Consider the following 27,222-nt stretch of genomic DNA (forward strand, 5'->3'; position numbering starts at 1 on the left):
CATCCCCAAAGACTGCCCCGCATGTTTTTTTAATAGTAATAATGGAAGGACCAAGCTGACGGCCAACCTGATGTTAAGTGGAAAACTATCACTATATAAATACACGAACACTTCGCAGGGCCTGCAAGGTACACGTCCTATAAAGGCCCGCCCTGGGTCCATAGATCTGAGGCGTAGGTGTTCGGCGCCACCTGCCTTTAATTACGCCCATATTACCGGGACCCAGCAATGCTGCTGGGCGACAGAAATAAACATAGCGGTAGTCAATTTCCGGACGAGCTTGGTTAAAAAAAAAATCGGATTTTATATAGGTACTGAATAACTCTAAGGTAGTTTCAAACTTAAAGAATCCCCGCTTCACCAATGTAAGAGAAAACAGTTTTACTTTAACCAACACACAATTGGTGTTTTGTTTTATATCTCTTTTTTTAGTCCCAAATAAATAACGATTAAAAAAAAACTTATATTTTTGGTGTACCTTCCTATTAAGTATTATCTTACTTTCATTAATCGCACATTTGAGGGTTTCTGAAAGAAATCTTTTTAGACATAAACTGTCCTTTTGAAACTGGTCCTGATTTTTTCAAACGTAGTAATTTTATTTGGTATATAAATAAATTAGAACGTCACGAGTTTCTTTTTAAATTGTGTTAATTTGTAGCGATATTAGGATATTTCTATATAAACGTGTGTTTGTCTATTCATATCCGGCTCGTGCTAACAGATTGCGTGTAATAATGTGACACGCGTCAGGCTTGTCGCGGTAATGTGGTCGTAAGTCAGCCGCCGCCCGGGGCACGTGTCATCACGCGGATCCCGCTATTCAGCGTCGCCGCGTGATCTATGCTCAGGAGTTATGTGCTGGATTAGCTTTTAGGCATTAGATTATAATGAGACAGCTATAGCCTGGTAAAGGAGCCTGAAATTATTGCTCTAACCAGGTTGCTTTAATAGTTATTTATGCAACTTTTTTTGTTAAATAAGGGGTATGGGTTTATAAATCATTTTTATCAACTTCCATGCTTTAAATCCTTTATTAAAGACAAGCGTACCCAGCCCGCGTCGCCGGGCTAGATTTTGCTTAATTTTATTTAAACAATAAACTTACATCATTAAATTTCTCATAATATATTAAATCATTTATTTCTCTCCGTATTCATTTTCTTCTATTCTCTTCTCGAGCGGGTGAAGATCATTATCTACACCCATGTACACCCAACAATAGAATATCATCATATTAAATAAAAGCTGTATTTGACAGTTCAAAAATAGGAGTGCTCCGATCGTCACCAAACTTTACAGGATTACTCGCCAGGTCAATCCGGAGATTCCCTGAAAGTTTCATTGAAAACGGTCCAGCCGTTTCGGAGCCTATACGGAACATACCCATACACTTTCTCTTTTATATATATAGATTCTGTTACGGTTAGCTTATAACCAGTGGCGTGCATAGAGGGTATGCACAGGGTATGCAAATTATACAAAATGAAGAAAATCTCCAGTAGGAGTTATAAAAAGTCTACCCTTCAGTATTTATAACTCGTACCGGAGATTTTCTTCATTTTATATCATCTGCATACCCTGTGCATACCCTCTATGCACGCCACTGCTTATAACCAAGATTAAAACACCCAACTTTCTTATGACCATTGACACGAAATTTCATACTAACACTTTGTTTTTTTTTTTCGATCGCTTCTGCGCAAAGGGTTTACTTTACAGACAGCCACATTCTTACTGCTGGATGCGTGACGGCAAATCATAATACAGTTGAATCCACCTCTCCTCTACCCTTAGGTGTCATACTCGTGAGGCGACTAAGGAAATATAACGTAGACCAGCCAGCAGCGTCCTCTGTCCTACTTCTACCACTAATCCGTCTATCCCGCGTGTTGATCATCGGTAAACAAACTCTTCGGTTGGGAGATACCTCTAGTTCAGCAGTCAAAGGCTTTTGATGAAGTATTAACCGCTTAGAGAGTTGGAGTACCTTCTATGTTTAAATTCTCAATGGAATTAAAGTAGGGATGAATAAGCCACTTCCTTAAGTATACTTTTCAATAATTTTGATGTAAAATACTCAATAATCGATTTTTATTTCTTCAGTATGACACCTATTCACGGCCTAGCGAGCTAGACGACAATCACAGTAAAATTATAAGCGAGGAATGTGTTAGCCACTTCTTAATTAAGCGCAGTGCCAAAGAGATCGTTAGAGTTTGTAACGCGATGGTCATTATGTAGCCTATTCATTCAAAATTCAAAATTCAAAATTCGAGGGATGTATTTAGCGAGATAAATGACATCCCGGTAAGATTCTAAGCAAGAGATGTGTCAGCCATTTCTTAGAATTAATCGCAAGCGTACTGCCAGAAAGATCGCTAAAGTTTTTAACTTATGTAGCCCGTAAACTGAATATTTTTCTCTCAATGTGACAAGTTCTCTCTAAATTAGGGATTAGCCACATCCTTAAGTAGGTATAATTCAGTGCCAGAGAGATCGTTAGAGTGTGTAACGCGATGGTCATTATGTTAGTCTATAAATTGATTATTTTCAATGTAACAACTAATAAAGGCCGAGCGCTCCCGCTGCATTTGATTAAGAGCGGCGTAATGAAATTAATCATCGGCCAGCGCGGACCGCTGCTGCCCCCTTGACAAACGACCGCGTGTAATTTCACACACCATTATAATACCATATACACTTCATAGTATGACCATGGGACTAGGTGCGGAGTCTATATGCGGCTTGTTATTTTTCGGTTTGAACAAGCGATCGAGGCGAATTTCATGCCAGCTCTTCTTGGTAAAATCTACCGGTGGTAGACTCAGTACACATAGACTCGCTTGGCGTTTCAAAAGTGCTTATAAACTACACTTGAAATAAATAAATTTTGAATTTTAGAATGTTCGCGTAGCTATTTTCACGCTCGCAATTGTTAGCTTATTTTTTTCATTTCACCACCAGTAAACCCTTTACTGCAATCACACCTGGTGGTAAGTGTTGATGCAGTCAGAGATGCTAGCGGGCTAACCTGTTAGGTAGTATGTTAGTCATACCCCTAATTGGTATCCACGCGACATCGCACCGGAACACTAAATCGCTTTGTCGGTAGGGTGGTAACTAGCCACGGCCAAAGCCTCGCACCAGACCAGAACAGACCAGTGAAATTAAGAAATTATAAATTTCCAAATTGCCCCTGCTGGGAATCGAACCCAGGACCTCTTAGAAGAAGAAGAAGAAACTTTATTGCACGTATAACATACAGGAAAAGAAACAGTAAGGAGTAGACAGTACACGATGCAGACATGCAAAGGCGTTCTTATTGCTGCAAGCAATCTCTTGCAGGCAACCTTTGTATATAGGACTTTTAGCAAGAAAACGGGATAGTGCCAAGAGTGTGGATACATAAACACCAAAATGTAAAGATACAAATACATATATAATTTAAATAAATATAAGTAATATATAAACACAATAAATAAATAATATATATAAGTAAATTTTAACACACAATTTAAAAGAAAGAATATAAAGAATCTACTTAAATTCATAGCGCTCACCGTTACTAGTTCTTGGATTCAATAGTACCCATTCGATGAAATCTTCAATAAAAAAGTGTGTGTCAGCTCCGACGCACGACTGGAGTTTACTCCTTAAGTAGAAACATACACAAAAAGAGTTTATTTAGCTGAATAAAGATTAATACCATATGTAGGGTAAATTAAAAATCCTGTGCAATTGATTCACACACGACGGAAGTGTAACTTCTTAAAAGTAGCCTACGGGAGATTGAGGTGGATGTAGAGTATCAGAACTATTAGGATAAATGTAATGTTTATTATTTAGTTCCCATGGTCACAAGAATAGGAAAAAAAAGTATAATGTTTTGTATCTCACTCTGTCCCATATATTTATGTGTTTGTTTCTTTACCTAGATAATATTCGGTTTCCTTGGTAACTTAAATAGGAAAAATAAGTTAATTAAACAAAAGCGAAAACGTAACGAGGTCATCAGTAGATTTTACTCCTCACATTTTTCTCATATCGGGCGCCTTATTATGAAAAGCGATTCTTAAGGAGTAAACTCCAATAAGTAATACTTAGAACAAGATACAAAGCACTTTGACCAGTTTTAAGAAGATTAGCCAAGTATTAGTGAAGAGCATTAATAATTATTGGCATTTCGGACCCCGAAACAGTTAAGTTTTAGCTAATGCCCGAGGCGCGGCAATTATTTACGAGGTGTTAACAAGTAATTCCATAAACTCTGGTAATTAATTCGCTCAATTAACTATGTTCCGTGATGTAATAATTAAATTCATAATGAGTTTCCTTACAGAATTCAGAAGCACTAGACGAAAATTAATACATTCAATAACTCTTAATCTCTCTGTATATGCGTCTGTTGTGAGAGGTGTTTGTTTGTGCGCTTTTTAACACGCTTTTATTAGCTTCACCTGTATGTTTGTATGTTTGTAACTGACTTCTTTGGACGCTATTGACCCGCTTTAAACGGTCAGATTTCGTTTAAACTTTGTAGACATATCGAGAACCGATGACAATACACTAATTTGAAAAGATTATTCCAATTTTCAATATAAAAAATAAGAATTTTTAGTTTTTTTTGAACTATTAATTACAATTACTACAGCGCCATCTAGACCCAAATGTAAAAAACCTATGGCGTTACCAACAGATGGCGTTCGCGTACCTAACAGCGAAATCTAAGGTAAAATACAAATTTTTAACACTATGCTTAATTTAAATTTATTTTCTCTTTTTTAGTTCGGTTTTCTATAAAAAGCGTGGTTTTTAGTTTTTTTTAACTATTATTTATTTATTTTTTTATAGTGCCAGAAAACAGCCCAAACATATGGCTCACTATAATGAAGCCAACACTCAGCAGGGCATACAAGGAACTCCTCTAGCAGGGCTAGCACGGGTGGGAGATAAAAGTTATATCCCCTGACAAGGCAGTAGCGCGCATAGAGGGTATACAGATGATATAAATTAAAGAAAATCTCCAGTGTGGGTTATAAAAAACTTAAGGATAGGCATTGTAAGAGTTATAAAAAGATGGAATGGAATGGAAATGGAGAAGTTTACCCCCGTTTATTAATACACATATTTTATTATTTCCACTTGTGCGCCAGTGCTCTGAGAGTTGATAAAGCAGTGGGAGAAAGGTCAATTTTTACCCTTTCCCGGGGAGATTATTGTCTCCTGCCCATGCTGGAGGCGTAGGTGTTAAGCCTTATGTGATTTTAATTCCACCGGCCGGCAGTCAAGTACTTTAGGCCGGAACACAGCATTGCAACAATGCCGCTTAGCGGCAGAAATAAGCATGGCGGTAGTGCTTCCCCGGACGAGCCCTGTAACAAAAATCTTCTACTACTACTACTACTACAAGTATATGAGGTACATGTAACCCCCTTACAAATTCAAAATTCAAATTCAAATTCAAATTCAAAATTTCTTTATTCGTGTAGGCCTATCACAGGCACTTATGAAGCGTTCATACATATTTGTTTACATAATTGTAAGGCGATGGTGATAACTTCGTTCGCCAACTTAAATCTAAAGCTACGAGGGTTCCAAACGCGCCCTGGTCTAAGAAGAGCCCACAACAAACTTAGCCGGGTAAATTTTTATTTTGTTATCACCATCTTCCAGTAAATTTATATTAAGCTATGAAGCTAGAGCAATTCACACCCAACACAATAATTAATATTATTTTTGTAAGTTGGTGAGAATATATTTTGGGTTCGTCTATGTCTAGTTCATCATGAAGCGGTGATAGCCCAGTGGGTAGGACTACGACTTCACTTTCGGGGTGCTTATTCGAAACCCAGCACGCATCTCTAACTTTACTATGTGCTTCAACGGTGAAGCGATGTAAACATCGTGAGGAAACCTACATTTCAGAGAGTTCTCTGTAATATTCTCAAAGGTTTGTGGAGTCCACCCGATAGGCCTTGAGTCCTTCTCATTGTAGGAGGAGACCCATGCCATGGATTGGGCCAGTAGTGGGTTGGACCAATGGACGTACACTGCCGGATAGGCCTTTTTTAGGAGGTTCATAAACCACGGTCCTGCGGTTACCGGTGACTCGCTTAATGTCATCCGTCCACCTCGTGAGGGTCAACAAACGCTGCGTTTACCGGTGCAAGGTCGCCATTCTGGCACTTTGGAACCCCAACGTCCATTGGTTCTCCGATCTAAGTGCCCATTGCAACTTTAGCTAAGAGGTCAGTTTATTTGGTCTAAAATAGCCTCTTTTATTTGTCACAGGAGTTTCTTTCGAAATGAAACCCTTGTTTCATTCTTACGGAGGTATGGAGTTCAAAAAATCTGTTCTTCCTGCACCGATCGTTGTTTTATTACGTGTATGTATGCCTTTATAAAAGGTTTTGGGAAGTGAATTATAAAATTAGTAAGTCACGTTACTGTTTCGTACTTACGGATTGGTGTAATAAATAAACATAACTGTTTGATAATATCGCGGAGCTAAAACATTTTATGGAGAACGACAAATATAAATCACGATCGACATTAAAAGTAGGTATTTCACGTAGAAATCTATTCGGCCAACAAAACAATAACCTTAAATCGAATCTTATAAATAAATCTTTCATAATCTTAATAGCATCTGCGATACGAATTCGAACTGTACCCTTAGTATGAGGTAGTCGATCTCGGAAACGTTGAAAGTTTTATCGAAATTTTATAGCGTTCGGTAGTACAAAAACTTCCTTTTATTTGTCCCATATAATACAGTCTTGGTCGTCCTCTTCCTCTATTTCTCTCATTTCTATATAAGTTCTTACCGTTTTCGGTGTACAGTCGTTGTCCCATCATCTCGGTTATCTCTCCTTTCCCTCTTCTTATCCCGCGATAAAACAAAGGTAAATTTTCTTCGATGTTAAAATGTTGGCAATTATTGTGTCTACAAATATCTTAACTCCACATGTTCCACAAGGATTTCTGTCCTTGTCACAATATATCACAAAGAAAGGGATAGCTTTATTTTTAGACCTGTCGATTTTGTTTAGTCCAGATATCAGCAGTGGACTACAGAATTGGCATCATCGAATCTCTTGATAGTTGATACATAACTCCATCGACGCTTCTGAGACACAAAGAGCATTAAACTTAATTTGCTATTTAAGTAGTCCGCGACAACAGGAAAATCTGTAGGATGTATAATCTGTAAGTTAAGAAATTATTAGAACTTTATACTTCACACCAAACAGGTCTTACAAAACTTACTCTTAATGCATGTTTCGCCCCGGTATATACCCTCAGGAGCGGTTTACTTTCATAATCATCATCAAAGCTCTACAACCCTGGGTGGGCCTTGGCTTGGTCAAGCATATTTCTCCATTTGAGGCGGTCAGAAGCTACTTTCCAGTTCCGAACTCCCAGAACCCTCAAATCTTTCTCAACTGTATGATGGCACTTCACCGACCCCTAGGTCGTCTTCGGCCCTCGAGGTTTACTTTAAAATGAAGAATTGCGAAGCAATACTTATTTATTCTATATGATAGAACTTCGCAAAGTAACGCCTGCTGCTAGCCAACATTTTCAATGTTTGCGATCTCGTTCTAGGGACAAGGAGTATCTAGAAATAGTATTCAATTAAACGGGTTAGCTAGCTTTTATTAGAGTAAAACCAATATGATAACACGTTAGGCTGGAGTAGCCAACCGCATACAAATATACCTAAGTATTATAATCGTTTAACATAATTCGGGATGTTTGAGTAGTTCGATCATTAAAGACGTACATGCGTTTGGCGATGTTTCAAATTCTCTAGTTCACACTCATGCTGATAATAATCCCTACAAATATCATAATAGCGAGAGGGTGTTTGTTTGGCGTCTTTTCCTACAGAAATATAGTAAACTAGCTGTTGCCCGCGACTTCGTCTGCGTTTGATTTTGTTTTTTGATGTGGCATTAAATGCATTAAATTTAGTTGTTGATCTAAAAAAAATTAAAGTATTCAGTATCGCTAAGCCTTAAATGAGGGGTTTGCTGCTGTCCGCTGAGGAGTTCTGTCCTTTATCTCGAACCAAAGTTTGGGCTAAATTAAACACATATTATAACGTATTGTACAAATTGTAACGTATTGTAATTGTACAAACATAATTATTTAAATCGGTTATAATTTGTCGGGAGTTATGGTGTAAAATCGTCAAACACTCATCCCCTCTCCCAAAGGAACCGAGCTTAATGTCGGGATAAAAGTATCCTATATTACTTACAACACTTCCAAGAATACGTGTACAAAGTTTCATGAGGATCGGTTAAGTAGTTTTTGCGTGAAAGCGTAACAAACAAACTTACATTCGCATTTATAATATTAAGTAGGGATTAGTAGGGATTATCGACGTTTCATCAATAGTCTAAAACACTCCACTGATGGACTAATGGTGTGCCCATAATCAAAACGACGGACAGACGAGTTGGTGATCGCAGTAGATGGTAGTAGTATAGCACAGAGAACACTGCTGTCCGTTATATAATTCCCTTAATCGCCTCGTACACACCCGCTGGAAGAAGAGATTTGGTGTGCCGTCCCGACACGGCACTGATTTGTTTGTGATTTCTTTTCATGAATATATTATGTAATTTTACCGTCGAAGAGTGATTCACGTCTGGCGCAAGGGTCTTAGGCCGTTGCTTGATACCACCCTACCGACAAAGATGTGCCACTAACCGATTTATTGATCTGTTACCATGTCGTGTAGAAACCGATTGTAATCGTTATGGATTTTACTTCTTAAGAATCGATTTTCATATATAAGGCGCCCGGTATGAGAAAAATGTGAGGAGTAAAATCTACTGATGAATAACCTCGTTACGTTTTGGCTTTGCGACGTTGCATGCCCGGCAACTGTGATGCGCAAACATGCAAAGTCGCTTTCGTTTAATTAACTCATTTTTTTCTTCAGACGTTCCAAACAATATACCCCGACCCACCATGTCACATCGCCCGACAGCGCTTTTTCATCGTTTTCCCGGCTTCTAATATTCGTAGCATGATTTAAACCGGGACCGTCGGCGTTGCTCTCGGAAGATCGGAGATGGACAAAACTCCGGAAAACCCCAAAACCTAACAATTTTTGACCCGATTTACGAATCGATCCTACGAACATCGTAGTCCTAACATGCTCACCACTAGACCAATAACAAAAGTATGAACGTATTTCGGTCTGTGGTTAAAGATTAATACAGTTCATAATATCAGCCACGGCAGATAAAAGGTTAGATATAGGAGGTGTGTCCCAGGGCGGAGTCGAAACGAACACAAGTTCGAAAGCAACAAATAAACAATATTCGATTGCCCGCATCTGGTATAGAAGAAATAAATATCCGAGCAACCGAACATAAATTATTTGTAAAGCAAATGTTTACTTAAGCCTTCAAGCTATGTAAACAAATCCTGTTATTAATGTCTACCATAGAAATGTAAACCCATAAGAGCCCATTGTTTCCTTCGGTGTGATAATACACGTAATAAAATGGTATGCTTTAAACACAGGAAAGTCTGTTGCTTTCAATTTATTTTCACCTACGGCGGAACTGTGGCCATTTGCTTTTTGCATTACCATACTAGGTAGGTAACCTATACCTACCTAGGTAACTCTTCTACCACACCAATCAAAATGACTGGCGAGAATAAAACCGCTGTTAAATGTCGTGTTTTGTATGAAGACTGCTTGGGGATCTGTAGAATTACTTAACGCCAGACTAAATTGGCAGATTGGCGCAGTGCTCCTGCTTTCCGAGTCCAAGGTTGTCAGTTCGGTTCCCACGACTGGAAAATGTTTGTGCGATAAACATTACTTTTTTTCAGTGTCTGGGTATTTATCTATAAGTATTAAGGTATCATAATCTCAACCGATTGAAAACCTCTGCTGGTCATAGGTATTTTGTTGGGCGTTCCAAACTCTACAATTCTGAGCCGCTTGATTCCAGCGACTCCCCGCGACTCGTTTGATGTCGTCCGTCCACCTGGTTGGGGGTCGACCATCGCTGCGTTTACGGGCGCGAGGTTGCCTTTTCAACACCTTGGGACCCCAACATCTATCGGTTCTCCGAGCTTTGTACCCCGCCCATTACCACTTCAGCTTCGTGACTCGTAGCATACGAGTCGCGAAGTGGTAATGGGCGGTAAGCTATGTCGGTAACTAAAGCTCTTCTACGGATCTACTCATTTCTGATTTGATCACGTAGAGATACTCCTAACATAAGTTTTTCCATCGCTCGCTGACCCTAAGTGTTATGAGGCCTATAGTTAGCGACCACGTTTCAGATCCGTAAGTCATCACTGGCATCACGCACTGTTCGAATGTATTTATATTATTCATAAAAATATTCTTCATTTATCTTTATACTCCATAACTCAAGCTACGATTACTTTCGGGCTAGATGGCGATGTGTCGTAATATATTTATTTATTTAGTTTATTAAACTTGTTCACAAACAAAAAGCATCAAAACATAAACAACATTAGCTGTTAACTTTAATAATACAAAACATTTTAAGTACATTTCCATTTGTGAAGTGGTTGAAAATTATATTCTGCGGTCGACTGAAGTGAATAAATCATACCGTATCATTCCACACAATCGTCATGGTAAACAATAAAACACAGCTATACGGGAACAGAGGAAGCGAACAAAACAGCTCACCTCTTAAACACACAAAGGTCTCGCAAGGCACAAGCTGGGATCGGGAAAGAAGCTCACAAATGTCACGACTCTGCAACCTCTCAATTTCTAAAACAAAACCACATCAAACCATTATCCTATCCGCGGCTACCGTTACATGCAGTTGCCGCTACTAATGGTTTGTTTGTTCAGTTACTTTGGGCGAGTTTGAGTCGTTATGTTTTGTTTGGCTCGAGTTTCGTTGTTCAATACAAGTTTGCGTCAAAACTCCATCACGAATTTACGTTGTCTCTCCGGCATATGCTTATCTCTGCATTCATCATCGTCATCATCATTCATTAACAAGACTGCTCCGTTCAAGGAGCAGTCCGACAGTCTGAAGGCGATTAAAGTCCGAGTGCGGACTTTAATCGTCAGACCATCACCAGACTTTAAACAGTCGCCTTTGAGATTGTTTCACCTTATAAGCGAAAGATTACCGTGAAAACGTAATCTTTCGCTATAATATCTTTCGCAAATAACGTAAAAAAGTTAAGAGATGCATGCCGGGGTTCGAACTCCGCTTCCGAATGTGAAGCTGAAGTCCTAACCACTAGACTATTTCCGCTTTACTCTGCATTATGGACCGCTAATTCTGGAATCTTTTAATTTCACTATACAAGTTAGAATATTGACTTCAGTCTCACCTGATGGATTATGCACTCTGAGGATGGTAACGGGCTAACCTTTTAGGGGTATGAAAAAAAATCTTTTATCTTTTCTATACCATCTAATGGTATTTTATTCATCAAACTAGAAGATGTCAGTAACGTCGTATGCGTCAAATTTCGGATGTTCCGCGAGGTTAAGATCTTAGAAGAAGAAGAAAGATAGATTACTGAGAACCAGTGGTAATAGTAGATAGCACAGGCGCAAGAAATAGTAACCATAAAGACATGTTCGATTTAAAATTCAGTACAGCAAAAAATAGGTCTTCGTTCCGCGTTGAACGAAATGGCAGCGCATTATGCAGGCGTGCCTCACGATCTCGAGAATACTGTTGTAGGTTTGTAGCCATCGTTGGGACTATCGCGACTTGCATTGAGATGTCAGATGACAAAACTGCCAGATGTGGTAGTGGTGCTGTTTAGTGCTGAGATGCGGTCGTATGTTATCACATGTTTTGACGACCACCCTGGCGCATCCCAGCGTTGCGTGTGTCTGTGAGGCCCCAGGCTCAATCCGTGCATGGGCAGGAGACAGTTTTCTCCCGAGGGAAAGTTAAAAAATAAAAAATAAAATATAAATTACATTACAATTTAAAGAACACAAATACAATAATCAAAAATAAGTAAAAATGTCATTTAAAATTAATTAGGCAAATAATCTTCTATCTATCTTTATATAAAAAAGAGAAAGTGTGTGGGTATGTTCCGTATAGGCTCCGATACGGCTGGACCGATTTCAATGAAACTTTCAGGGAATCTCCGGATTTACCTGGCTAGTAATCCTGTAAAGTTTGGTGACGATCGGAGCACTCCTATTTTTGAACTGTCAAACTGTCAAATACAGCTTTTATTTACTATGATGATATTCTATTGTTGGGTGTACATGGGTTAGATAATGATCTTCACCCGCTCGAGAAGAGAATAGAAGAGAATGAATACGGAGAGAAATAAATGATTTAATATATTATGAGACAAATTAAAAATTTAATGATGTAAGTTTATTGTTTAAATAAAATACATTTTGCTTGTACAATTATAAATGTTGTTATAAAGTTACCAAAGTTAACTAAGTATAATAGGTATAGTAATACTAACTATAATAGTTTTTTGTTGTAGATGTATTTTTCAATTGTTAATATTTCAATTTGAATATTTCCGCGAATGTGTGAGTATAGAACTTTATTGTGACTTTGTTTTATAGCATTTACTCGTAGCAAGAAGTACGTACTCGTGTAAAACGATCGCACAGTATAAAAAACAGTCGTTTGTTTTTATTTATAGACGCTTGAGTGACAGTAGTTGTTCCGCGCCAGTTGATCTCGATCTGTGTTGAAATGTTTGACGACCTCCTTGGTGCTGCGGTGAGCGCTGTGGGTTCAAGTGAGAGTTCCCGGGTTCGAGCCCCGGCAGGGGAAATTTGGGAATAATATCATAAAATAAAAATATAATTTCTGAATTTTCTCTGGTCTGGTCCGGTGGGACGCTGCCGTGGCTAGATTTAGCGTACCGGTACGATGTCGCGTAGAAACCGATTAGGGGTGAGGGTTTAATATAACTGTCATACCCCGAACCTAACAGGTTAGTCCGGTTCCATCTTAGACGGCATCATCACTTCGTCAAGGGCTAACAAAGTCAAAGTCAAAAATATCTTCATTCAAGTAGGCCAATAGGTGGCAATTTTGGTGCGTACATTACATGAGAACTAGGTACACGGTAGTGAGCTACGAGGGTTCCAAATGTGTCCTGGTCTAAGAAGAAGCCCATAACAAACTTGCCGGGTGTTTGTTGCAACCTTGTTAGAACAATAATTCACACCCAAGCTTTTTTATCGATTACTTAGGCCTTTTTATTATAGTGGACATTTCTATATGCTTACGTAACTTGTAGTGGAATAAAAAATTAAAAAAATCTAAAACGACTTACGTTAGATGTTGAGTTCTTTTCATATTAAATACCTGACGGAAAAAGTAGATGGCCCACCTGTTGAAAACCATAGCCTATAAACAAAGCAACACTTCGCAGGGCATGCAAGGAAAGTCGGCCCGCAAAGTGCCGCCCTGTGTCCATTAACCTTTGATTTTAAGCCTAATGTGGCTGTAATTACATCGGTAACAGTGGCGTGCATAGAGAGTATGCACAGGGTATGCAGATGATATAAAATGAAGAAAAACCTCCAGTAGGAGTTTTAAAAAACCTGAGGATATGCTTTGTATGAGTTATAAAAAGCCTACCCTTAAGTATTTATAACTCGTACTGGAGATTTTCTTAACTTTATATAATCTACATACCCTGTGCATACCCTCTATGCATCGGTAACCACATATCTATATAAACATATAAAAACAACGTATATCATGTATATAAACATATAAAATAATTAGTTGCCTTAAATAAAATAATAAATCAGTAAAATGAAAATATACCTTAGTTTATTAGTAAGACCCCAAAATTTAACGGCTGCGACGGATTTGCGAAGCCACGAAATATTACGCCGATACGCCTTAGAAGATAGGATGCCCTTATCCGTAGCGGCTATCGCTTATTCCGCGAACGCAAGGGTTCGCGGTAAACAATCAAGCGAGATCTATCCCCCGAACGGCCCAATCAGCTGAAACAAATGACCGCCATTTGTCTGCGCCGGCCATTGATTGATGAAAAAAGGAATGGTAAACGATTCTGCGTTACAATTTATTACCATATCGATTTACGGAGGTTTGAGACATTGTTTAGATGACAAGGTGCTACCCGCGGTTTTACTCGCGTGGTTTTATTTCGCAGTGCCAGTTCGCCTTAGACCCGTTCTTTCGCTCGATATCGGATTATATATTAGTGTTCCACTGTTGATCACGGAGCATTATCAAAATTAAGCTTAATTTGCTATACTCCGCGAAAAGCAGGAGAATCTGTGTGGTGTAATACAATGAATAATTGTTAAGATTATTCATTGTAAAGTCAACATCTCCTGATGATGCTCCGGTTTCGGAGCGAAACGTGCATAGAGGGTATATTGCCGAAGATCTGTTTGGTGTGGGGTATAAGGATTGAAGAAATTATAAATTACACCACACAGATTCTCCTGCTTTTCAAGGAGTATAGCAAATTAAGCTTAATTTTGATAATATATCATGGATTTCCGCAAAGTAACGCCTGCTTCTATCCAAGATCACAGAGCACTCTTCTCTCTCGTCTCTCATCACTCGTCTTATAGGAGACGATATCAAGGTTCGTATTTATAAATGCCAGTGATGACTTATGTTCCGAAAAATGGTCGCATGGGCCTCATTAGAAGGCTCAGAGTTATTCAGGGGGCGATGAAGAGAGCTATACTCGGAGTATTTCTACGTGATGTAATCAGAGTGAGGAGATCCGTAGAACCAGGGTTACCGATATAACGCAACGAGTCGCGAAGCTGAAGTGGCATTGGCGGACTTTGCTCGACCCCCAACGAGATGGACAGACGACATTAAGCGCGTCGCTGCTAGCCGCTGGACCTAAGCGGCACAAAACCGTGGAATTTGGAACTCCCTACAGAAGACCTATGTCCAGCAGTGGACATCTATCGGTTGATATAATGATGACGACATCAAGTTTAGTCTAGTATCAGTCATTCGATTCTTAATAATGAACTTTAGAACCTGTTCTTAGATCGAGGTTGTTTTATCAATACGGGCTTCAATTCTGTCTCCTGTCTCCATAAGAGCGGAGTTCTGTAGTCGACTGTCGGACACTAAAGTCCTTATTAATCAACCGACATCGAGCTGTGACCAGGTTGTCCAGTCCGGTCTTAAAGGTAGATTGACCGCTACCTAATAACCTGTTTTAAGTTCGATGTCGGCTTATTAATAGGGGCTTTAATATACACTGGCAGCGGCGTGCTCTTCATGTATGCACCAAAGCACTGCCTACTTAATTTTTTTTTATATAATCCAGGAAGAGGATTTTTACATTTTACGCCATCTAAACTCCAAGCCACGAACTTAAACGAAGCTATGTGATTAACTAGAAATAAAAATATTAATAACTTCCAAAAAACTCTGCGTATATCAAGTATTTTGTGATTTCAAACTATCAAAATGAATAATCATTATTTGGAACAAGGAATTACTAAAGCTGTAATCTGCCTATGACGTCACGAAAACGGCCATGACACCCGGCGTTTTGGCGGAAAATATTTTTATACATAGGTATATATTTTTTAATTTTTTTTTATTTTATATAGTCGACTTCCGAAATCTTAGGCCAGAATTTTCAAAATTAAGGTTCATGCCTATTCTCCGTAATATGTCCTGTAACTCATCTTATACCAATACAAAATCAATTCACCGAGCACATTTACATAAAACATGTGGCCGGTAAACGGGATACTATTCAACTCAATCAACTAAATACAGATTAATGCCACTTGCCAGAGAGGTGGTGGCGTTATTCATCCTTTGGCAGGTTTGACAGCAAATCTTTGATACTATAATATTATTATGGATATTATCCGATTACTTATCATATTATTACCATAGCGCGTAGACCTACGTAGTTGTATTTAGGGTGAGGTGGAATAGTAATCTAAAGTAGGGTGTTTCTGTATAATAACCAATTTTCTGTGGATCAGTGTGTATAAAAAATGTATAAAATACATACAGATGCGAGTGGTCGCATTTAATCTTGAACTTTCTAAAAATAAGGCCTGTTTTTCCTATATCAGTTATTTTTACCCAAGTTGTAGGAAGATTTTCTTAAATTCCACTACAGGTTAGCCCTTGACTATCTCACTCGGTGGTTACTGATGATGCAGTCTGAGATAGTAGCGGGTTAATCTTTAGGGATATGAATTTGACAGTCGTATTAAAAATACCCCCAATTGCTATCGCGGAACGCTAAATCTCATTGCGGCATGTCTTCGTTGGTACGGTGGTAAGGAGCCGCGGCCACGGCGGTTTTTTAATTATTTACTTGCCAAAGATGGCACGCGTGCCAAAGGTTCGCCATCCCTGACGTAATACATCGAACACGGAGCCCTTCTTGATAAATGATCGAGTGTTATTTCACAATTCATTATAAAGCTTGTTACATATTACAGTATCCTATTAGCAGTCTAGGAGAACCAAGGTTATGCTATTATTGCGTATCTCGTTGAGCAGGCGAAAAAGTTTTCCAATTAAATACAGGCCCAATTTTTTTTTCTCGCGTGCGAAAGATGGCACTTGTGCTAAAGGTTTTGGCATCCCAGGCGTAGTAGGATCGAACACGGAGCGCTTCTTAACAAATGATGATATAGGCTAAAAAGTTTCTCAATTAATTACCTGCCATACATTTTTACTCGCGTGCCAAATATAGCACGCGTGCCAATGGTCCGCCACCCCTGGCGTAGTACACCAAACGCGGAGCGCTTCTTGACAAATGATCGAATGTTATTTCACACGTCATTCTGAAGCTTGTTACATACAGTATCCTATTAGCAGTCAGGTGCAGTGATTAATAAAGTCGTAGCGCCCCTTGTCTAGGAGAACCATAGGTTATACTATTATTGCGTATCTCGGTAAGCAGTTAAATGCCATGATCACTGTGCAAAGTGAAAGCGATCACTCACGAGTGATCAAACCTTTTCATTCTGAGTTGGCCGGTATTGGATTGATGCTGATGATTATTACCTTTTACAAACTGTAGACTCTTGTGCCCGCTTTCACTAACGACAGACAAGGTAATGCCTAAGTAAGTAACGCCTAATCAAAGAAGAATCCTGGGAAAATATTTACTTTTCACTAATCGATTTTCAATAGACAACTCATATAAACTTACGAGTATCTACTTGTCACACATAACATAGAAGAGTTCGTAAAACATTTTTTCTCTCTAGGAATCACCTAAATAACTAGGCATCCGATAAAGGCGATTTCTTCGTTTAGTGAAAACGGGCATTACACAGTCTACCAGCCCCCCTTTAAGGGATAAATTTCTTTAGGTTTAACTCAAGAATTTTCATTTCCCAATTTAAATAGGTGATGAAACCTAAGCATACATCATAACTGGCATTATATTGAATGTAACGATTATTATAAACTCTTAACAGTGCTATTACCGAGTAATTCTGCAATTATGCACTTAAATTTAACCATGCCTAACTATAGGTCTAGATTACAAATGCTAAGCGCATTTAGGTTTATTTTCTAAGCTATCGTAGGTTCATTTTTGGCACTACATTACGATTAAAAAAATCTTTACACTAGGTATTTGATTTATTGAGAAAGGTCGCAGACGATGTAGTAGTACGCTGCGTTCAGTTATTTGCGCGGGCGAAGTAACAGGGCACATCTAGTATGTAAATAAAAGTGCATTAAATTATTCATTACACTTTTTTTGCCTAGTACGATACCGCGGCTTCACAAGATAGATCATAAGAGAGTACCCACGAGGCGGTATTTATCATAGTGTACTTGAAGGAAACAAGATCGTCGCTAGGCGGCTAGGCGCGGCCCCGCGATAAATCTGCCGCACTTAACTCGCAACCGGTAAATAACTTTGGGATTTCCGCGTGCGAGCCGATGCGCCTGCGCATAAATCTCTGCCTGTATTGTGATATTGTGTTGCCATTATGGAACCCCGGGAAGGCTGGACGTCACATAAATACGTGAGGGCCACGCTGTCTGCTTTTTACCGTAGACCACATAGATTTTCTAACGGAGGCGATATCGCTCTACAGTGGTTGCTGGAGACTCGGGCCTAAGGGCCTTATTAATAAACGTGGATATCAGATATGATAGCGTCGCGACGGTGTAGTAATGCAGTGTTTAGTAGTTACACTTCAACTGTCAGAGAACACTGTGTTAGTATTCCGGCGTTATGCCAAGTTTATGTCAAGTTTATTTATAAGGCTTGGCTGTAAACGTGGTATTCTGTCCGCCAACTAGCCTTGTGTAGCCTACCCCGATAAATTCTTTGAGGTTATGGACAGTCTGTCCAACTTTTTTTTTTTTTTTATACCAGCGTTTCAAGATACAATAAAAACACTGCTTTAAAACGATTAATGAAAAATAAAACTGCTAGTATTTTATAAAATACTTTATCTTAGAATACGAGATCTTATTTATAATGGAAAGCTGTCTGGTTTAGTGGACTTTTCCTTCAAATCTTCTAAATTTGTTGAAGAACTTACTTTTGGCTCAGTCCACAGATACCTAAAATTATTTCAGCTTAAAATGTTATTACTATTGAAGTTAAACCTGTCTTAGTTACTTCACTATAAAATATCTACAGGTGAATTCATGATTCAATTCAGAAGTTTCAAAGTTTTTTATAACAATTGAAAATACAATCAAACAATTAATTCTTCCTTATAACGGTAACCGTAGACGGAAAAACACATTTATATTGTTAATTATTGGCCTTAAAAAGTGATAAATTTTCTCGTCATAAGCGAATTGACGTATTTATATATATCGTTTCTGTGATGAACATGAAAGTTTTTCAGTGTCTGGGTGTTTATCTGTATTTTATAAGTATTTATGTATGAATAATAATTCATATAAAATCATCATATCTTAGTAGGGTACCCATAACACAAGCTGAGCTTACTTTGGGGCTAGATGGCGATGTGTGTAATGCCGTAGTATTTTATATTTATATTTATTTTTATTTTACTTTCCCGCTTTAGATGATTAGGGCGCTAGCGTTTCCATCTTTGTATACACGCTAACAGGTCTACGGCATCGCGATACGGGCAGCGATGGTACACGTGTTTGCTGAATTACCATTATTATCGATCATCTCCGGCGTCCTAACGACTTGCAATAGGCGCGACCTGGACGTGAGTTTTATCCGCAGATTCCGTAGAGCCTTTACCGTTATTCCACAGAATGGTCCTTTGTTTGTCTTTCTAACCGACCTAAAATAGACACAACGAGCGGATTGGTAAAATTCACACACATATGAGTACATTATGGGGAACCCTCAGGCATACATTTCTTCACGATGTTTTCCTTTGCCTTTAAAAGTGCCATTCAATTCCTTAAAACGCACATAACTCCGAAAAGTTATAGCGTGAAACAAACTCTTCCTTTCGAAGGGGAGTCTGAAATCTTACTCACTGGGCTATCACCGTTTGATGCGCATACGCACACATGTGTGTGCGTAATTGACGTCAATTAAATAGGGTTGACAATTTATTTTTCTGTATTCAGAGCTAATACTGAGAATTTATTTACAGAAAACATTACAATTTTTGCTGTCCCAACGAACCCAATTACTTGTAAAGCTAGCATTCGCACTATGAGAAAATTATGTCCACCCATTATCTCGTCTATCGCAATAGAAATAATACGAGTAACGGTTAGAAATAAGGATCTTGTTGCACGCATGCTAGCCCTACTGGTGATCGGTAATTTTACATACCAACAGCACCTACATACTTCCAATCTATAAGAATCCATCACCAGAGTAATAAAAGAGGGGAATATGCCATTGTCAGCTCGTTGCGCGGAAATTATTGAGAGCACTTCGTTACTCTGTCGGTGCAAATTTTATTTAGTGGCCGTGAAATTGGACGCACCTCATGTTTTGTTCGTAATGTTCAACAATAATTTGCATTGGAACACACCTATAATAACATTAAAAGTTATAGTCAAGGAGACGGTGGCAAATTGTATGACAAGACCAACTGTGTCCATTTTTTTCGTCTGTTCCTGGGTTCCGTACTTGGATCACTCCAGCTAGCCGAGCTCACTCCAGAAGTGTTGCACCATAGAAGAAGAAGAACTGTACGCCGCGGTTTCTACTGCGTTGACTTTGGCTCGTATTGTAATGTTATATATCCTATAATCAATTACATACAGGGACTGGCTACCTTAAGCAATATCATATTGCAAATCGAGGTATCAGAATCCTGACATTAACGCACTTAACAATACAAACTCTTTAACTTTATCCTTATTATGAACTAACTATAACCAGCGACTTCGTCCGCGTTTGACTGCTTAGAACTAAATTTTTGCTAAACATTCATTCTGAATAATATCATAATCGAAGCCTATAACAGTCCACTGCCGGATTAAAGCCTCTCACAACGGGAGGGTCTGCCCATAATCACCACGCTGGGCGGACGGATTGGTGATCGCAGTATATGGTAGTAGATATGTACACAGAGGACGCTGCTGCACGTCCTCCGTTATATTCCGATTAGTTTCCAGGCGTGGGGTATTAATTAATAACAAGGCGTCTAACCGCGCTACATCTTCATCAATGTGACAAACAAACAAAGCTATAAAGCCGGCATCTTATAAAATTTCTTTCCTTGGCTCTTTGACTATAAAAGCGCACGCCTTGCGATCCTTCGACCATAATCCCGATCACATTTCGCAATAATCTTTCCTTTAAAGTGGGAACTGTATCTAACTACGACACTATGCTTTTATCCTTATCGCTTCAGGTTTGATTAGCTCCGGTGAATGGTAACGAATATTTAAAAATAGTACCACATTTTATACGTTTATGTGTAAACTTAATTCTGTTGTTTTTTTTTTTAATTTATTATACTACAACTTAGCCTTGGCTGCCATCACACTTTGGTAAGTGATGATTCAGCTTATAAAAGTTATATTAAACCCATACGGTCATACTCCTAATCGACTTCTACGCGATCGCACCGGAACGCTGATTCGCTGGGTGGCACAACTTCTGTTTTACCGGTAAGGTGGTAACCAGCCACGGCCGAAGCCTCGAACCAGACCAGACCAGAGACAATTCAACCATTGTTCCTTACCTGTATCGAAACCGGGACCTCCCACTTATAACACCACAGCGCTCACCACTGAGCCTAGGGCTTATTTATATTACTAATTCTAACATACATTTCGTTTATGAACTTCGTTTCTTATTATCATAAACGCTTCTCTTTTATGTCTTAGTGAGTCCTAATCTAATATAGTAAACGTATATATAAATAGATGGCCGTACATGAAAGTTCTACATAGGCCAGTCTATGTCGACTGTCGGGTGTCGATGTAGGTTCCCAATAAGTTATTTTACACGCGGCAGCCTGCGTATGTTGCATCTACACAGAACACGGCTCCCGGTAAACCGCTCCCGACTTTCTTGCTTTGTACATCGTTCGCGTGAGCTAAAACTGCGCTTAGGTGTCATGAGGATAGTATAGGTGTGATTCTCCATACAAAGCTTCTAGCGCAATATTTTTTCCCGTATTACCAAAGTGAAGGTAGAAATGTCGCTATCCTTTCTTTTATTAAAAATCTAATTACTTTTAATCTAATTAATTTTTACTATTAATTTTTAAATCTTATTTATTGCACCACCTACCTCTTTTCTACGTTTTTTCCTTTTACGCCATTGGTTGCCTGGAAGAAATCGCTATGTAGCGATATGGCCACCAAATTGTACTCTCTTGATTGTATTTATATCTTTGTAACTACTTTTTGTTTCTTTGGTGTACAATAAAAGTGTATTCATTCATTCATTCATTCATTCATTCATTCATTCATACTTTGGAAAATCTGACCCTCTAAAATTACCAAAAATTAATCTGAAGGCCGGTTAGCGTAGTGGGCAGCGACCTTGCTGAGTCCAAGGCCGTGGGTTCGTTTCTCACTACTGAGAAATGTCTGTGTGATGAATATGAATGTTTTTCAGTGGTTCGGTGTTTAGATGTAGAAGTATCTTTGTATATCTTTCATAAAAAAATATTCATCAGTCATCTGAGTGCTCATAACACAAGCTAAGCTTTCTTGGAGGCTAGATAGCATTGTGTGTAATGTAGTATTTATTTATTATAATCTTATATACCGCCATGTTATGAGGACTCAAAGACAAATATGAATGATATATCATATATTATGTTTCTGCCATTCCAGAAGAAAATGGACTAAAATGGAAATGAATATTCATAGCTACAAAAAAAATAAAAAAATTATAAATAAATTAAATTTTAAATATTAAATTAAATTAAATTTACTATTAAATTAAATTATATTTACTATAAAATTTTTTAAATTGCCTTAGATCCTGGACAAGAGTATTTATAGCTAAAATTGTCTTTAATCCTGGAAAATGAGTAGGTAAGTTACAAAGTAGCGGCCCGTTATACTTGTACGAGAAAGTAAATAAATGTATCTCTAGCATTAATGGTGCTGCGTTTTATATTTTACTAGCTGCTCCCCGCGTATTCTGCTGCGACTGTAAAAATCGTAACGTAATTTTACACCGGCCACGAGGATACGAAGTAATAATAATTTTAGAGTGTCTTCTGAACTAAGGGTTAGACCATAACATTCTGGACATGGTTGGCAAGGTTTATCTGCATAGTTAGTGATATAACTGACAATAACATTTATGTTTATTGATATTTCATGACGACTGAAACTTTTTTTTCGACTTAAATGTGTTATGGTGGCTTATTTATAAGGGAAATATAATATATGATTTCGCGGACTTATTTTTGAAGTGAAACTTCTTTAGAATAGTTGTGATTTCAAATCGGATGCAACGGAAAAAACGACAGGTAAGAGACCCAAATACAACAATGTATAGGATGAAGCCGGCAAAGAATGAGACAGAAATATACATACTATTTTATCTGTTTTTTTTCCTATTTAGGTTACCAAGGAAACAGAATAATATCTAGATAAACAAACAAATACATAAATGTCTAGCACAGAGTGAGATAGAAAACATTAAACATTTTTTTACCTATTCTAGTTACCATGGAAACTAAATAATAAACCTTACATTTATCCTAATAGTTCTGATACTCTACATCCACCTCACTCACCTCACCTCAGGTTACTTTTCAGAAGTCACACTTCCGCCGTTTGTGAATAAATTTTTTTACCTATTCTAGTTACCATGGAAACTAAATAATAAACCTTACATTTATCCTAATAGTTCTGATACTCTACATCCACCTCACTCACCTCACCTCAGGTTACTTTTCAGAAGTCACACTTCCGCCGTTTGTGAATAAATTGCACAGGATTTTTTTTTTTTGTAAGTTCTAATTATTATTAAAAACAGCCCATTAAAAAGTAACAGCTAACGCCCTCTACCTTCTAGTGCTTAATGTTTCATTAGTCATTAGCTTAATGTTTTCTGTGGAATTAGTATTTTACCTTAGATTTCGCTGTTAGGAACGCGAACGCCATCTGTTGGTAACGCCATAGGTTTTTTACATTTGGGTCTAGATGGCGCTGTAGTAATTGTAATTAATAGTTCGAAAAGACTAAAAAATCTTATTTTTTTTTATTGAAAATTGGAATAATCTTCTCAAATTAGTGTATTGTCATCGGTCCTCGATATGTCTACAAAGTTTGAACGAAATCTGATCGTTCAAAGTAGGACAAAAACGAACTCAAAGAAATCGGTTACAAACATACAAACATACATACAAACATACATACAAACATACATACATACATACATACATACATACAAACATACAGGTGAAGCTAATAAAAGCGTGTTAAAAAGAAATACTCCGATTTGGAAAATTGAAATAAATATTGTTATCATATACGAAATACTGACAGAGGCACTAAATATATTGGAATATTTATAAAATTAGGTGTTTATTATAGCTGGTGAGTAGTTACTCTCGTTACAATGTTTTCTCTCATAATGTCATTGTTATTTTGACTTTCGACTACTGTATAAGTACCTTATAACGATTATTAGTATGGGGTATCTGTATAGAGTAGAGGTAAATTAAAATAACTATTAAGTCCATTCAATGAATCTGATAAAATAATCTACGGCGTTAGGTGAAATATGGAATATCCTTAGGTTCACTGCGCCCGTGGGACCGGGGCCAAGTACCAACATTGCATAAGGTGAAATGACATTTACTACGATTGCCCGGTAACATTCACTTAATTACATCGTAAACTGTGCTCTGCCGCTCATTAGACCAAGTTCTCTATTGGGATAGCACTTCGCCAACCTACATTTTAACTTTAAACCTCAATTGGTTGGTTGTGGAACTTTGGTTGTGACAAAAATCTTCTGCATTCAACAATCATTAAGTAAAAATAAAGTGTGTGCGTGTAACCTTTACGCGCGATTGAAGTAAAACTATTATTATTTATTGATGAAAGAATAATATGTTCCTGGGACTCCGCAATTTCATTTAATATGCACTATTTTATTTAAAATTCATTAATATCACTTTCACATTTTATAAATATTTTCATATGTTAAATAGAATAATTGAGAGTAGAAAACTGAACTCAGCACATGTCAATATAATCTTATCATTGAATATTATAGAATGTCGCAATCGTAAGAAAATTTATTAATAATTTATTTATTACAAAAGTAATAAATAAACAAGTAGGTTTATTTAGAGATTTTCAAAACACTTTGCAATTTAAAATATTTTTTTTAAACTGTCGAATTTTTATTCACACATTCACAATTGATCCGTTTGAAAATATTAGAAATAAATAATCCAAATTGATTATGATATTTGCCACTAGCTAGCGTATAAGTCAAGAAGCGTGGAGTATATGACATATACATACTAATGACCATTCCAAATTATTACACTACACAGACGTCTGATGGAAGTATCTAAATAAATGGGAGTTTCTCCCTAATCGCGCCTTAAGAAGTTTTACTTCAAAAAAACTATTAGTTTGTGTCTATAATCAGCATCGATGGGAGCCGCTGGATCCAAGCGGCACAAGACTGTGGTATTTGGAACTCCTTACAAAATACCTAATATTCTGTCCACTAGGTAACGTCCATTGGTTGACATGATGATGATCATGATCGTACCCATTGGAGGGGCAGGAGAGGGGGGCACCTCCTGGAAATCTTGCAGAAAATGTATAAACTCTCTAAACAAAAATTGTTGCGTCAAAGATACAGACAGACGGACAAAAATAAAAAAAAAAACTGTTTTAGCTTAAGTACGGATTATAGAGGGCCCTCTAGAAAAGCCCTAGGATATTTCAGTGGCAGCCTGGCAGGGGCAACGTACGGTAAAGAACGTGTTCTCTATTATCTGTGTGGTCTTGTATATAGAAAAAAAACCGTTTAATTATGGTTTCAAGTACCCGATTTTTCCAACGACAATGACAGCAGTTGATAGTCTGGACTAACTATGCTATGGACAAGATAGTGTTAAAAGTGTCTTCTTTTATTATTTAAGATTGTTTGTGATCAAAACTTTAAATACCCAAATTTGAATTAAATTCGTTTACTCCGTTGCAATACTTGGTTGTTTATTCTTCTCAAAAGTATGTAACTTTAATTTTTGAGGACCTGCTGATCGTGTTCTCGTGTGCTGGTTCGAATAACACTGAATTAAAATAAAATAACTATAATTTGTGTACCTTCATTGAGATATTATTGAGGTTCTTCGAAATATTACATACCAACGAAAGATGTACAGTCGGAACTAAAACTAGGTCCACAAACATAAAAATTGACTTTGGACTATAAAAAATAATCTCAGTAGGTACCAGCTACGCTGAACTGCGAAAAGACAAACAACACATCTGACAAGTCTAATTACCGTCGTCGTCTTTTTCTGAAGTCATTACCGGACTCGAGGCGTTGTTACGCCAAATTCTATGGACGTTTATTAGACTCCAGGGAATTTATGGCGTCTCTATAGAGCGAAATGAATGCGGCTACGTGACTCGATGTGTTTGAGCGACGTTGATTGTTACTCAAGAATTCAGCATTCTATACTCACGATCAATTTTGTGTTGATATTGTATGAACATTTTATGTGAATCTAAATTTACGCAGCTATCGCAGGATCCATCATTTTAATGAGTTTCTACATGGTTTTATAGCTAAATTGAACCGCTTCTTGGAATGGCATTGCTGGATGAGTTGGTGTTTGGTAACTTTGACCAAACTAAAGTAGTTTTTAACTTGAATCAATGGCCTAAATCTTACGAGGAGACTTCGATACAATCCGTACACCTACCTATACCCAGCCATGATGACGACCCTTAAGATTACTTTTTTTGTCATATTAATAATGGGCCAACGAACAAGTGGGTCACCTGATAAGTGATCATCGCCGCCCATAAACATCTGCAGCACCAGAGGATCCACAGATGCGTTGCCGGCTTTATCTTCAGTAATATTTTTTTAAGCTATACTTCTTTCGGCGCGTTAGGGAAAAATGGTGAGAGAAAATTTTTACTCTGCGCGAGCATACCGTCACAAAAAACCGACACCATGAGTAGTTAGCTATAGTAAGCATTTTAGTTTTTCTAAAAAAGTTGACTTTCAAGAATTCAAAGAATACCTTTTTTCTATTGCTAGTGTCGTTTTTCTAAAAACGTAGAATAATGCGAAATATAAAATTTTTGAAAAGATTTTTATCTTGTTACGCCAAAGAAGTATAACTTCTAACGCGTTGCCATCATAGTTATAAATCTTAATATTAATCATTGTAAACCTTCCAAGGAAATAACAATTATATATTTCCAGTTTCCGCTAATTGTAAATCTTTCCAATTTTTTTATTTCACTACAAGACTGCAATCTCACCTGGTGATGATGCAGCCTGAGATGGCAGCGGGCGCTACCCTGTTAAAGTTATGGCATTTATCAGTGGCGTGCACTGGGCTCCATACAGGGTATGCATACATACAGTGGGAAAAATACTCCTTTTATACGAGCTATCTATCAATTTTAGGGTAAGCAGTGCTTTTGTGAATATACGAAGTGCACGCCACTGGCGTATAATATTCCCACAATCGGTTTCTACACGACATAGTACCGGAACGCTAAATCGCTGAGCGGTTGCTAACTAGTCACGGTCGAAGCCTCCCACCAGAATAGAGCAATGCAAATTCGGAGATTTTAATTTTGAAAT

General features: G+C 37.8%; 1 protein-coding gene across 1 annotated transcript in view; it reads left to right on the top strand.

Annotated features, from left to right (window-relative positions):
• LOC120630330 (protein N-terminal asparagine amidohydrolase) overlaps positions 1 to 27,222 on the top strand; it is a 134,223-nt gene that overhangs the window by 28,597 nt on the left and 78,404 nt on the right. The gene's annotated exons all lie outside the window — the stretch shown is intronic.

This window comes from Pararge aegeria, chromosome 16, assembly GCF_905163445.1.
Source record: "Pararge aegeria chromosome 16, ilParAegt1.1, whole genome shotgun sequence".
Classification (NCBI taxonomy): domain Eukaryota; kingdom Metazoa; phylum Arthropoda; class Insecta; order Lepidoptera; family Nymphalidae; genus Pararge; species Pararge aegeria.